Source organism: Candoia aspera, chromosome 10 (genome assembly GCF_035149785.1).
Source record: "Candoia aspera isolate rCanAsp1 chromosome 10, rCanAsp1.hap2, whole genome shotgun sequence".
Classification (NCBI taxonomy): Eukaryota; Metazoa; Chordata; class Lepidosauria; order Squamata; family Boidae; genus Candoia; species Candoia aspera.
Genome location: NC_086162.1, coordinates 13,702,736 through 13,714,734, shown reverse-complemented (window position 1 = coordinate 13,714,734; position 11,999 = coordinate 13,702,736). Strand labels below are relative to the sequence as shown.

Here is an 11,999-nt window from a genome sequence, read left to right as displayed (position 1 = left end):
TACTGGGTAAGAGTAACCTGTAATAATTGTGTACCTGTGATAATGGAACATCTAAGTAAATATATATTGAATCATATATTTTTTTTGCATCAGGTAATGCTGTATCTGAAAATCAGAGTACCTAACCTTTCACAGGATTGTGGACAGGTTGTAGCTCTCAAACACTTGATCCACTTGCTGACCATTTGGGCTTTGATTCCAGCATCTCTAGATAAAAGACTGGGATGGGTAGATGGAATGTGAAAAAATTGGTGTTTTTTTTAAGTGTGCATATCCAGACTTCCTCTGGATGTGCTTTGGTTACAAATCCTGGTTTTCATCAACACAAAATGGCAGCTTTAGGCAACATACTAAGTTTAATACTTCTTCTAATTAGAAATAACCAAAACACCCACAAATGTGTATGTGTTAAGGATGCATACATTCTTTTGAATAGGTCCCCAGCATTTATAAGATACCAAGCATGCATTGAATTGGGAGTGCAGGGATACCTGCACCTGATTTTCAGCAAGGGTTTATTGAAACGTGTTGCTAAAAGTTTGATTTTTCTGTATGCAAAGAAATGGCCAAAAAGATGATTTTCAAGCAATTTGGTCAAATATTTTAGAGCACTTTTGTTTGCACGTTCCAGTTGGAACAAACTGGATGGTTTCCTCCTTAATTTTAATGTTAATAAACCATTGTTTAAAATAACCCTATCCATTTTTCCCCTGTTCGCTCGTTTGGTACAATAAAATCTTTACGAAATAACTGGAAAGTGTGCGCCCTGTTGGCCTAGCGTGGATTTGGAGTGAAACTACATTTCCCAAGAGCCCTTTCAGGACCGTTTTTGAAAGGAGCCAATCGAAGCCGACTTTAACAGGCGCTATAAAAGGGTGCGTTCGACAGCGCGCGTTCTTTCCGTGGTTGGAGGCTGGCAGGTGAGGTCTGGTTTTCTGTGGCTGGGCGAGGCGCCGCCATCCGCCGCCATCCGCTTCTTTTGCTCGGGGCGATCCCTGCTCAGGCGCTGGGTTGCACGACAGGAGAGTCCTCCGTCCCCGGGGAGAGGTGAAAGGCAACCGAGCGGGCACTGGAGCTTGGCTCTGTTCCCGGGCGCTTTCGGGCCGTTTCTCCCACGTGCGAAATCCCCTAATTGTGGGGGAGCGGGAGATCGGAGGGTGCTGGCAGGGCGTTAAAAGGCTTCCCTTCCCTCTCAATGCTACCTTGGCAGTGGCAGCCCTAAATGAGGCGCAGTCTCCGCGCATGTTGCCCATGCACCCCCCTTTCATCCGATAATCTCCATTTAGATTGGCAGAATCCCGTCTTTTAATAGAAAAGGTCTTCAGAAGGGGACTTCTCTATCATCCTACAGAGTCCTCCATCCGACTTCCTTTTCCAACCTTTTGTTGTTATGGATATAATTTTAAGTAGTGCAATTAAGAGAAATTTTGCAGACTCCCCTCCAGGAATTGATAGCGGGTGGCTTGATTTAGCTTTGGACATTGGTTTCCCCAACGGCTGAGGCCTGATTGCTGAAATTGGAAGCCAGTAATCCAGGGTTGACCTTCTAGGGGCTGAGCATCTCAACCGGGCCTTCAGATCAAATCCAGCCTGCCTTAATGTGGATGTGTTGGACTACAATTCCCATTTTCCCCAACCAGTGTGTCCAGTGTTTTTCAGCATCCAGAATTGACTAGTATATTTTTCAAGCTCAATCTAAATCAGTGTTTTTCCAAGTTGGTAACTTTAAGATGTGTGGATTACAACTCCCAGAATTCCCCAGCTAGCATTTTGCTGGCTGGGGAATTCTGGGAGTTTAAATCCACACATCTTAAAGTTGCCAACTTGGAAAAACACTGATGTAAATGATGAGAGGTACTGGGAAGCTCAGAATCTTGCACTCTTTTGTGTCTGTCTCATTAGTCCTAATTAAGATTTTATTTTTATTTTTTGTCCAGTAAAAGTAAACTTATTTTTACTGTCTGTCTTACAGACCTTGGCAAATACTTGAGGCCTGGGTAGTGGTATTCCTGCTCTTTATTTGAATTAACTTGTTTTGTACTGTTAACAGGTATTGGTGCCAAACGCTGGAGCGGAGGGCAGAAAATGGCTTGTACGTGTGATGGGTCTGCAGATGATGACAAGGGCAAGACAGGTATTATAATAATTTATTAAACTTATATGCCCCCTGACTGAACAACTCCGGAGCCCTGCCATGTGGCAGGCAACTGCAGGAGAGATTTGGCAAAGCCTGGTGCAAAAAAAAGAGGCAAAGTTTCCCCTGAGTCAGGATCAACTCCTGGCATCTTCAGGGACAGAAAGGTGTATTTTCACAACCAAGATGAAGTGGTTTGCCAATGTGATCTTCCAGGATTTTTTTTTTCCCTATTTCCAGTCTAGTCTACACCTCTTATGTTCCTTGATTGTCTCTCATCCAGTTGCTAATTGGGTATGGCCATGCTTTGGGGCCTGTTTTTTTTTTTTTTTTTGAGATTTGGGGGGGTCTCCCAAACTGGTGTCCTCTAGTTGTGTTGTGATTCCATTTCCTGGAATTCCCAGACAGTAACTAATGCATTTGGTGGGAGGTGGGTGCGTAAAAAAAATGAAACAGCATGCTACTTCTGCTCCAAACATATTTTAATTTTTATTCTCATTCAATTTCTATAGCCGCCCATCCCAATAAGTGACATAGATTCAGCCACCCTCCATTTAGGATACCAAAGCTTCAATTGGGTAAATTAGAAGTATAATTTCTAATTGTAGTAGTAGTAGATGAAGGATCTAAAAATCTCAGGATTTCTATTCTGCCTTTCTTAGGAATACATATCACTCAGATTTTAACACTGTTCTGCAAACTTGGCAAGTTTAAGATGTGTGGACTTAAACTCCCAGAATTCCCCAGCCAGCACTGTTTTAATTTATGCACGAAGTAAATTGACAAAGAGCAGTCAAGCACCTAACCAGCAGTGCATCTTTAGAATAACTAGTTTTAAATAGAACCTTGCACTCTTTTTTAAACTGGAGGATATTTGATTATTATTATTTAGAATTAAGCTAGCTACCCACTCCAGTGGACTCTGACCAGTTACAAAATATTGAATTGATCATAGTATTGATCCAGTTATATTAGCCACTGTGTAGAATAGTTGTAGTTAACTTTGTAGTGAACTCTGCCTTGTGTAAAAAGCTCTTTAGAGCTCCCACAGTTGCACAGTTCGATGCTGAAGTAGCATAACAATTGGGCACAATTTTTTTTTCAATAATTTCTCCCTGGCCCTATCGAAGCTGCATCTGTCTTACCTGTGGCTGGTGTAGTCAAAAAGGTGCCTAAAATAACGTTTTTCTTTGACGGTCGCTGTTTGGTTTGTTCTCCCATAACTCTTCAGCAACATTTTTGGGGAAATACATACTTTCCATGTTCTTTTGTGAATGATGGCATTTTGTAGTTCGTATGTGAAGCTCCATAGAGTGATGAATTCAGGATTTAGCTATGACTATTGCCAGGGTGCAATAAGGGATGCGGTGGCGCTGCAGGTTAAACCGCTGAGCTGCTGAGCTTGCCGATCGGAAGGTCGGCGGTTCGAATCCGCATGATGGGGTGAGCTCCCGTTGCCAGTCCCAGCTCCTGCCAACCTAGCAGTTTGAAAACATGCAAATGTGAGTAGATTAATAGGTACCGCTTCGGCGGGCAGGTAACGGCGTTCTGTGACTGTCATGCTAGCCACATGACCACGGAAGTGTCTACGGACAAACACCGGCTTTTCGGCTTTGAAACGGAGATGAGCACCGCCCCCTAGAGTCGGACACGACTGGACTGTCAATTGCCAGGGTGATAAGATGGGTTAAGTGCTGAAACAGATTAAGCCGTGTAAATAGCATTGTTCTCAAAATCCTTTTGTCTTAATCTGTGTGATGGGATTTGTGTGGAGGAGAAATCCTTGAGGTTGGGAAGTGTGAAAGAAATCAAGAAAAATCTTGTTTTCTGATATTTAAAGATTTTAGCTTAGATTTTCTTAGAGTTTAGAAAAAAGACATTTCAGTGAGTAAATGACCGCCTAGCCCAGTGTTTCTCAAACTTGGCAACTTTAAGATGTGTGGACTTTAACTCCCAGAATTCCCTTTGCTGGCTGGGGAATTCTGGGAGTTGAAGTCCACACTTAAAGTTGCCAAGGTTCAGAAACACTGGCCTAGCCAATCTTGAAAGGATGTAATTATTTTAATTAAAATGTACCATACTTTTATTATATAAATTTTATAGATGCGTATATCACATTCAAGGAAAGAAACTGCAGGTAAAATAATTTGAAGCATCTTATTCCATCCAATTTTTTTTTTAAAATATGGTAATAGTTTTGGAGATAATCTTCCCAAATCATCTTTTTTTAAAACCAGTGCAGTAATGAATTACATCTTCTTTTCTCCTTCAATAGGCAAAATTTTCAGATTTTTTTTAATCTTGGAAACATCTGAATCTTAGGCAATCCATTATTAATAAAAGTCTATTTTCACTCCTTGAGGGAAATACTTGATGATTCACAATCCCCTGGAATGTAAAATGAATAAAAGCTGTGAAGGAAACTTATACCTTATTTTTGGAGTTCTGCAGTAGCTTGGCTTTCTGTCTAATTCTCTTCTCATCAGCTTCCAGGAGGAAAGATGATGAGATGGATTGGTGCCTGGGAGTTGGACATGGCGGTTCATAAAAGCCTGTTCTGAGTTGACCTAAGAGAAGACTTGCAGGTCGGTCTCAACAGAAGCTTATAGCTGGTGTAGGTCTAGACTCTTTGTTAATTCAGGGGATCTCAAATTGTGGAGGTGGGATGGTAATTTTTTTTAACTGATAGGCAGAGTAGAAGTTTAATTAAAAACTCATTCTGGGCTTTATTTGCTAGATTCATATCCCGCCTTTATTTAGTGCAACTCTGGGCAGGTACATAATGTCCCTGCCTTTTATTTTTCCCCACAACATCAACCCTGTGAGGTGGGTTGGGCTGAGAAAGAGCAACTGGCCCAGTTGGCTCTCATGCCTAAGGGAGGACTAGAAGTCAGTCTCCTGATCTCTAGCCCAGCACCTTAGCTACTACGCCAGGCTGGTTCTCTAGCGCAACCTTCACCCCAAAGAAATCATTTGCTTTGCAGTTTTCAAAAGGGGAGGTGTGTTTTTCATAAATTCACACCTAGTTTTAGAGAGTCATCATACAGAAGTTTGAGGGTTCTTGAGTTTGTTGTGCTGAGTAAATGGGTTGGCATGTTAAACCAAGAGCTGTGGCTTAGCCAGTGGCCACGAGATCTCCAACAACATGCAAGAATGAGGTGGGAAGGACTTTGACTTCCCAGCCATTGGTAGCTGAGGATGTCACTCGACGTTCCTACACTCTGAAGCTTTAACTTGTCTGTAGGGTCGAGTGCCTTTTTATGCTTTTGCATGCTCCTGTAGTGCAGTGTTTCTCAACCTGAGCAACTTTAAGATGTGTGGACTTCAACTCCCAGAATTCCCCAGCCAGCCATGCTGGGAGTTGAAGTCCACACATCTTAAAGTTGCTCAGGTTGAGAAACACTGCTATGAGTTTTGAGGGGTGCTTTTGTTCTCTCTCTGGCAAGGTGTAAACTGGAGATGGTTCCCGTGGTGGCCATACCCTCTTCAACATGCTTCGATCTGTTCTGTTTTGTTTTGCATCTGCAGCTGTAAGGGCTTGTTTAAGCCGAGTTTTTTAAGATCATGCAAGCAATCTCACTCAGTATTCATACATAACATTGAATGGCTTTCATTCAGATTTTTTTTTTTCCAAATGGCATTTTCATGTAATAGTTACTATCTGGAAATGTTTGCTGTAATGCTTGTTTAAACTAAGATTTTTTAAAATCCTAACCAAATGCAAGCACTTCTGCTTTAGCTTACGTAACCTTGAATGGTTTTAATTCAGATATTGGGTATTTTTGTATTCATCAGTTACTGTCTGGAAGTGTTCGGTGCTTGGAGAGGATGTCATTACTCTTTCATAAACATCAAGGCTAGCAGCTCACCCTGCAAGGTACTCTGTCTGTTTATAATTTCCACAGAGACACGTGCTGTTTCTTTATGATGCAAAGAGGAGGTGGGATGAAGAACGGTGGCGTTCTGGACCCTCCCTATCCCTTTCCCATCAGATCCAATCACTGATCTCATGGTCAAAAAGGAGGGAAAGTAAAACTGAAGCTGGCCCTAACATCTTTGCTGAGGTAAATCCAGCACTGAACTGGGCTGGCTTGAAACAGAGCTAGTAGCAAGGTTATCATACATTCCATACTTTAAGCATAAATGTGTGCTTAGACTTTGGCCAGACTGGGTGGGCCTTCTTGGACTTAGCAGTCCCTGCTCTTCAAAAGGGTGTCAGGTTGGGGAAAACTAATGTAAAATGCTGTTGGCTTGGTTGTATACCCTGTGGGAAATAATTAGACTTAACTTTGAGCAGATGTGCTAATATTTGCCCTGTAGATTTTCCATACTTACGTTCTAAGTGGTCAAAAGATCTTTATACAGTAGTGCGTACTGAATATAGTAATATTTCAGACTGCTTTCCTATATATCTCTTCTTGTAACATCCCGTTCTTAGTATGCACTGTAGTTTATTTACTTCCGTTTTATGGAAACTTTTTTGAATTTTTGTTCGGGAATTAGTTGGAAAACTCTGTGTTGACCTATCAGTGCCCACATTCTTTCTGTAGGAGTAACAGTGCAATGTGGTGGCCTTCCATTTTCCTTCTGAAGAGGACCATCTGCACCCACTGGTGGAGTCGACGGCTCAGAGGGTGACGACAATGTAATGGTGAGTTCTTCCTGCTGTTCATCCACCTGCATTGGGGAGTGTAGCCAGTAGCCACCTTTTAAACGGCTCTGGTCACACAGCATGCGAGCATCTGTTAAGCTCCATGCCACCTCTGCCTTGTCTATGATGACACGTTTTTCTAATGGTGACAGCTGGATGAATCCTGCGGATATGGGGCTGAGATGAGGCACAACGTGTTGGTGGCATTGTTTGTTTACAGAAATCGGAGTCTTTGGTCTCTGCTTTTGCTAGCTAGCCAAGCATTCTGGAGTGCAGGAGGGATGCTTGGACCACACACACAGAGATAGTGAAGAGGTGGGCTTGGGGGGCAATGAAAAAATTACCTGGGGCGATTTAATTTTGCAATTGGGCTTAACTTATTCTGTATTAGGGCAATAGAATAGAAAGACCAGCCCTTCTAATCTTCATCCAAACTGGATATGGAAGCAAGAGGAATGGGTATATTTTCCAGATGAATGCTTCTTGACAGCTAATAGGGTTTGTGCTCTGTGGGTGCTCTCCTTCCGTGGAACAGCCTGCTCCCCCACCCCCAGCAAGGACATCCCCACTCCTACTGCGTCCTATAAAGCAGTGTTGCTCAATCTCAGCAACTTTAAGTTGTATGGACTTCAATTCCCAGAATTCCCCAGCCAGCACATCCATACATTTTAAAGTTGCTGAGTTTAACAAACACGGCTATAAGGATTGTAAGAGGCTTCCCTCTTCTGGAAGGCTTTTGGCAATTGCTTGCAGATGGCAGGATTAATTTTATTGTGCTGTCACCCTGCATTATGTTTCCTACCTTGATTTTGCAGCACTGCATTCTTACTATGCAGAACTTAGAAATTCCCTTGAGTCCATCTGAATTGAGGCAATGTACCAACTTCATTAATAACATGAAGAAAATGGTGGTTTCTCTTATGGCTAAGCTCCCCTTCCATAACCCTAATTACTGACCCAAGAGGATGGAGATTAAACTTTTTAACTATTTAGAAAACAGCAGGCTGAAGCTTCCTGGAGTGGGTACTCTGTTTTTTAGAGATGGAAGCCAGGATATATAGACTTAAAAATTTACTTCATCTTTTTTTTCCTAGGGCCAAGTGCACATTATGGCTCACCAGGTGGATTTATACATTAAATGTAATGGTCAGTCTCTCTCTGAACCTGTGAGGAGCACCAGAACTTAAGTTCATGCAGCCTTTCATCGAAAACCCCACAGCACCCTTTTCCTTCTCCATTCCTCCTTACAAACTCAGAGACAAGACACTTCAGTTTTCCTGTTACTAAACCATTGAGCCCAAAACAGAAAGAGGCTAGCTAACTACATGCTACTATATTATTTTCTACTGCTATGAGATAAAAAATTCCAAGAAACATTTAAATCTATATATACTGTATATTTTATAGGTCTTCAAAGATTTCCTTGGAATTTGCCATGGACATGCTGAAAAAGCCAAGGCCTTGATGCAGATAGGAAAAAGCCTCCAGCAAAAATTTCTGAAATTTCCTAACAGCCGTCTGATAGGGTTGTGTTCTTCTGTAGTAGTATGGAATTAAAAGGATTTTGTTTCAAGTGTTCTGAGTGTTTTTGGTCCTCCCCCGATGCCCTAGCATTCTTAACTACCACCTGTTTATGCACTAACGTGGGTTAATCCTGCCAGACAAACTGGCAACCAGCTTTAAACATCAAGCTAAGCCACAGTTGGTTTGTCCTTAAGATTATAGATTTTAGCTAATGTATTTCAACTATTCATTGAAATAGGCTCAAAGGACAAACTGTAGGAAACAGTCTGGGTGTGCTTGTTTTCACCATTTCTTGTGTGCCTCAGTTTGAACTAGAGCATCATTTTTCAAAAATAAGACATGATTACAGATAGTCCTCAACCACTGTTTGTTTAGCGACAGTCAGAAGTTACAATGACCTCGGAATGGGTGTTTTACAGCCTGTAAAGCACTTCAAACATGCAAAATGTTGCGCCGCTCCCTGCGGTCACATTGCATTTCAGGTGCTTGGCAACTGGCTTGCATTTGTGACTGGTTGCAGTGTCACATGCATTTTGTGATTTATTTATTTTTTTGCCGTTTTCTGGCAAAAAATGCCCATTGGGGAACCTGGATTCGCTTAATGATTGCAGTGATTCGCTTAACGACTGCCATAAAAATGGTCGTAAAATCAGGTTGGGTCACGTGATGGAAATTCTGGTCCCAATTGTGATCATAAGTGGAGGACTACCTGTAAAGCGTTAGAGAAGGTTGCAAGTCAGAACGAACAATATAGTTGGGTGGATAAAATGGCTGATCTAACTCAGAAACAGGCTTGATTGAAATACTGTACTAAGCCATAGCTTATATAAATAAACTGCAGTTGGTTGGATTTGTATGGAACATATAAAGCACAACTCACCACAGTGGCAGGGTAGACACTGTCAAATAGTCACAATTGCATTATGTAAGCCTAGCCAGCATTTTTCTCCATGCCTTTTGATTCTGAAGCATCAAAAAGCACGTGCGTGCATACTTTGGCATTTAAAGACACGTTGATACTTGATGCTTTTCATGCACAGTTGATCTTCGATCATCTAGATTTAGAAAATAACTACAATGGACAGGAGGGCTAATGGGATGCAATTGTTTGGTCAGTCTTATTTCAAGGGCTGCTGTGCCTTTTACAACTATGTCAGAAATTCAGCACACCGAGATGGTTAAAGATGAAACGAAAGCAGTTGAAATTTCTTCGTAGGGTGTCTTTCAAAGGCCAGCTGGGGAAAAATGAGTGGCCACTGTTGAATGGATATCTCTGCAAAGGGATAAGCATTCAATATTGGTTAAACAAATTGAATGGAGAAAGATAGGCTTATTAGAGTGTAATCCCAGTTTCTGTTCAATGTGGAAAGATTGGTGGCAACCCCTCTTTATCATTTTATGTACTCCAGACCTACCAAGGTCTAGACATGTTCGCAAGTATGGGAATTACAGCCTAGCATGGTTTGAGGGCCCTAAGATGGGGAAATTCAAGGTAGTGGTTTACAGATTTGGGGGGGACTTGGGAAATCCAAGTTCAACCCTCTACTTGGTCATGCAAGGGCTTTGTGGTAGCCTTGCAAGGAGAGAAATAGACGGGGATTTTAGTCTTCCAAAGTCTTTTTGTGGGTCTCTGAATAATCATGATTAGTGAAAATTAGTAAGTTTCCTGCCATGAAAGTCGTGAAAACGTGGGAAAGTTTTAAAGTCAAAAAGCAAAGAACGTGACGACAAACTCAAAATACACCCACTTCTGTGATGTAGTTTGGTCTACCCTTGCCATCTGTTACCCAATTTTTAAGTGCAGTCCTTTGCCACCAAACGTTTGCCCACCTTGATGTAGATCATCAGGAGAACTTTGAATGAAAATTAGAATAAACCGCTCTTGCTAACTTAATTCTTGCCATTTATTTTTAGAAAGGAAACGGTATAGTTTAAGCCATAATCAATCCAGCCTAACTTTTAAAGCAATTTTCCTTTAAAGCCACCCAGGAAATTAAATCTTGAGCTTGCCCAAGTGTTTGATGAGGATACCCACTGTTGTCCTACAGGTTCATCCCCTCCCTGGCCACTAGACTTGCCCGGCCTTCTAAACTGGATTCAGCCATTAATAATTATTATTATTATTCAACTTGTATGCTGCCCAACTCAACAACTGGGTGGCTAACAACAAACAAATTACAATAAAATCAGTAAAAGATGGCAAGTGTGATGAAGCGTGGAGTCTCAGTCTTCCTTCCCAAAGGCCTGGGTCAACAGACAGGTCTTGATGACCTTTCTAAACATAAATGTATATTTAGTATGTTTTCCAGGCATACAATACACCCTAATTGAGCAGCTTTCAACTGTCAGTGGCTATCTGGGGTCTGCATAACTTATGGAATATTCAAGATGTGTGTTTGCCTTTCTGATCCTAACTGGAATTCAAGACAAGATTTTAGTTAAGAAGATCCTGGTCACAGTCTCAATTTTTGAAACAACTCTGCACAGTCTTCTAATCTGTTGATACTACTTTTCTCTGAAAAGCAACAGCACCCTTTTCAAGAAGCTGACCTAGAAGTTGTGAGTTTTGCTGCTTTTGACAATGATAGCCACCTCTTCCGAAGTCTGTAGGGAAGTTTTTATAACCGACGCTATAGTGCAGGGTTTTTCAAACTTGGCAACTTCAAGATGTGTGGACTTCAACTCCAGGATTCCCCCCAGCATGCTGAAGTCCACACATCTTAAAGTTGCCAAGTCTGAAAAATACTGCTATAATGGAATATTAGGAGGGAGTTGTGTGTTCTATGTAAACTAACTTTCCAATTGAATTTAATTGCAGTGGCACCCGCCCTCTGGAACATTCTGTCCCTGGAGCTGAGACAGGCCCATTCACTCCTGGACTTCCGGAAGAACCTAAAAACCTGGTTCTGCCGCCTCGCTTGGGGTGGGAGGGCCACCAGTTCATCATGGGGGTGGCTTTTATAGATCTCTCCCCAACAAACAAGACCTACGCTGCTGGATTTTATATTTCCTACTGTATATTTTATTTTATACAGCATTTATATTGTAATTTAAGGGACGCGGTGGCGCTGCGGGTTAAACCGCTGAGCTGCCGATCGGAAGGTCGGCGGTTCGAAACCGCGTGGCGGGGTGAGCTCCCGTTGCTCGTCCCAGCTCCTGCACACCAAGCAGTTCGAAAACATGCAAATGTGAGTAGATTAATTGGTACCGCTTCGGCGGGAAGGTAACGGCGTTCCGTGAGTCATGCCGGCCACATGACCATGGACGGGTCCTTAGGGACAACGCCGGCTCCAAGGCTTAGAAACGGAGATGAGCACCGCCCCCTAGAGTCGGACACGACTGGACTTTACGTCAAGGGAAACCTTTACCTTTACCTATATTGTAATTTATGTGTTTTAACTTTGATTGTAAACTGCACAGAGTCCCCTTTTCGGGGGAGATGGGCGGTGATAGAAATTTGAAATATAAATGAATGAATGAATGAATGAATGAATGAATGAATGAATGAATGAATAAATAAATAAATAAATAAATAAATAAAATTACTTTATCAGTATTTTGCCTGTTGGATGTACGGTCTGCCTTTCAGAAGAATTTTTTTTTAAGATTATTTTTATCCTGCCTTTATTATTTTTATAAATAACTCAAAGCAGGGAACATGTCTAATACTCCTTCTTCCTCCTATTTTCC

The 11,999-nt window shown here is 41.8% G+C and overlaps 1 long non-coding RNA gene and 4 other non-coding genes across 6 annotated transcripts in view; all 5 read left to right on the top strand.

Annotated features, from left to right (window-relative positions):
• Window positions 1–1,984: 1,984 nt before the first annotated feature.
• Window positions 1,985–11,999, top strand: part of LOC134503320 (uncharacterized) — a 136,696-nt gene continuing 126,681 nt past the window's right edge. The window contains exons 1-5 of one of the 2 annotated variants that reach the window (XR_010068530.1): window positions 1,985–2,134; window positions 4,621–4,748; window positions 5,930–6,011; window positions 6,685–6,785; window positions 8,193–8,351. This is a non-coding gene — a long non-coding RNA (uncharacterized LOC134503320). Of the gene's footprint in view, window positions 2,135–4,620; window positions 4,749–5,929; window positions 6,012–6,684; window positions 6,786–8,192; window positions 8,357–11,999 lie in introns of those variants that run through there. The other variant, XR_010068529.1, reaches the window with a different exon arrangement.
• LOC134503746 (small nucleolar RNA SNORA16B/SNORA16A family) lies at window positions 3,248–3,389 on the top strand. The gene has a single exon (XR_010068580.1). It is a non-coding gene; the product is annotated as a small nucleolar RNA SNORA16B/SNORA16A family (small nucleolar RNA).
• LOC134503747 (small nucleolar RNA SNORA44) lies at window positions 5,224–5,356 on the top strand. The gene has a single exon (XR_010068581.1). It is a non-coding gene; the product is annotated as a small nucleolar RNA SNORA44 (small nucleolar RNA).
• LOC134503748 (small nucleolar RNA SNORA61) lies at window positions 6,102–6,236 on the top strand. Its single transcript, XR_010068582.1, has one exon. It is a non-coding gene; the product is annotated as a small nucleolar RNA SNORA61 (small nucleolar RNA).
• Window positions 6,901–6,974, top strand: LOC134503753 (small nucleolar RNA SNORD99). The gene has a single exon (XR_010068586.1). It is a non-coding gene; the product is annotated as a small nucleolar RNA SNORD99 (small nucleolar RNA).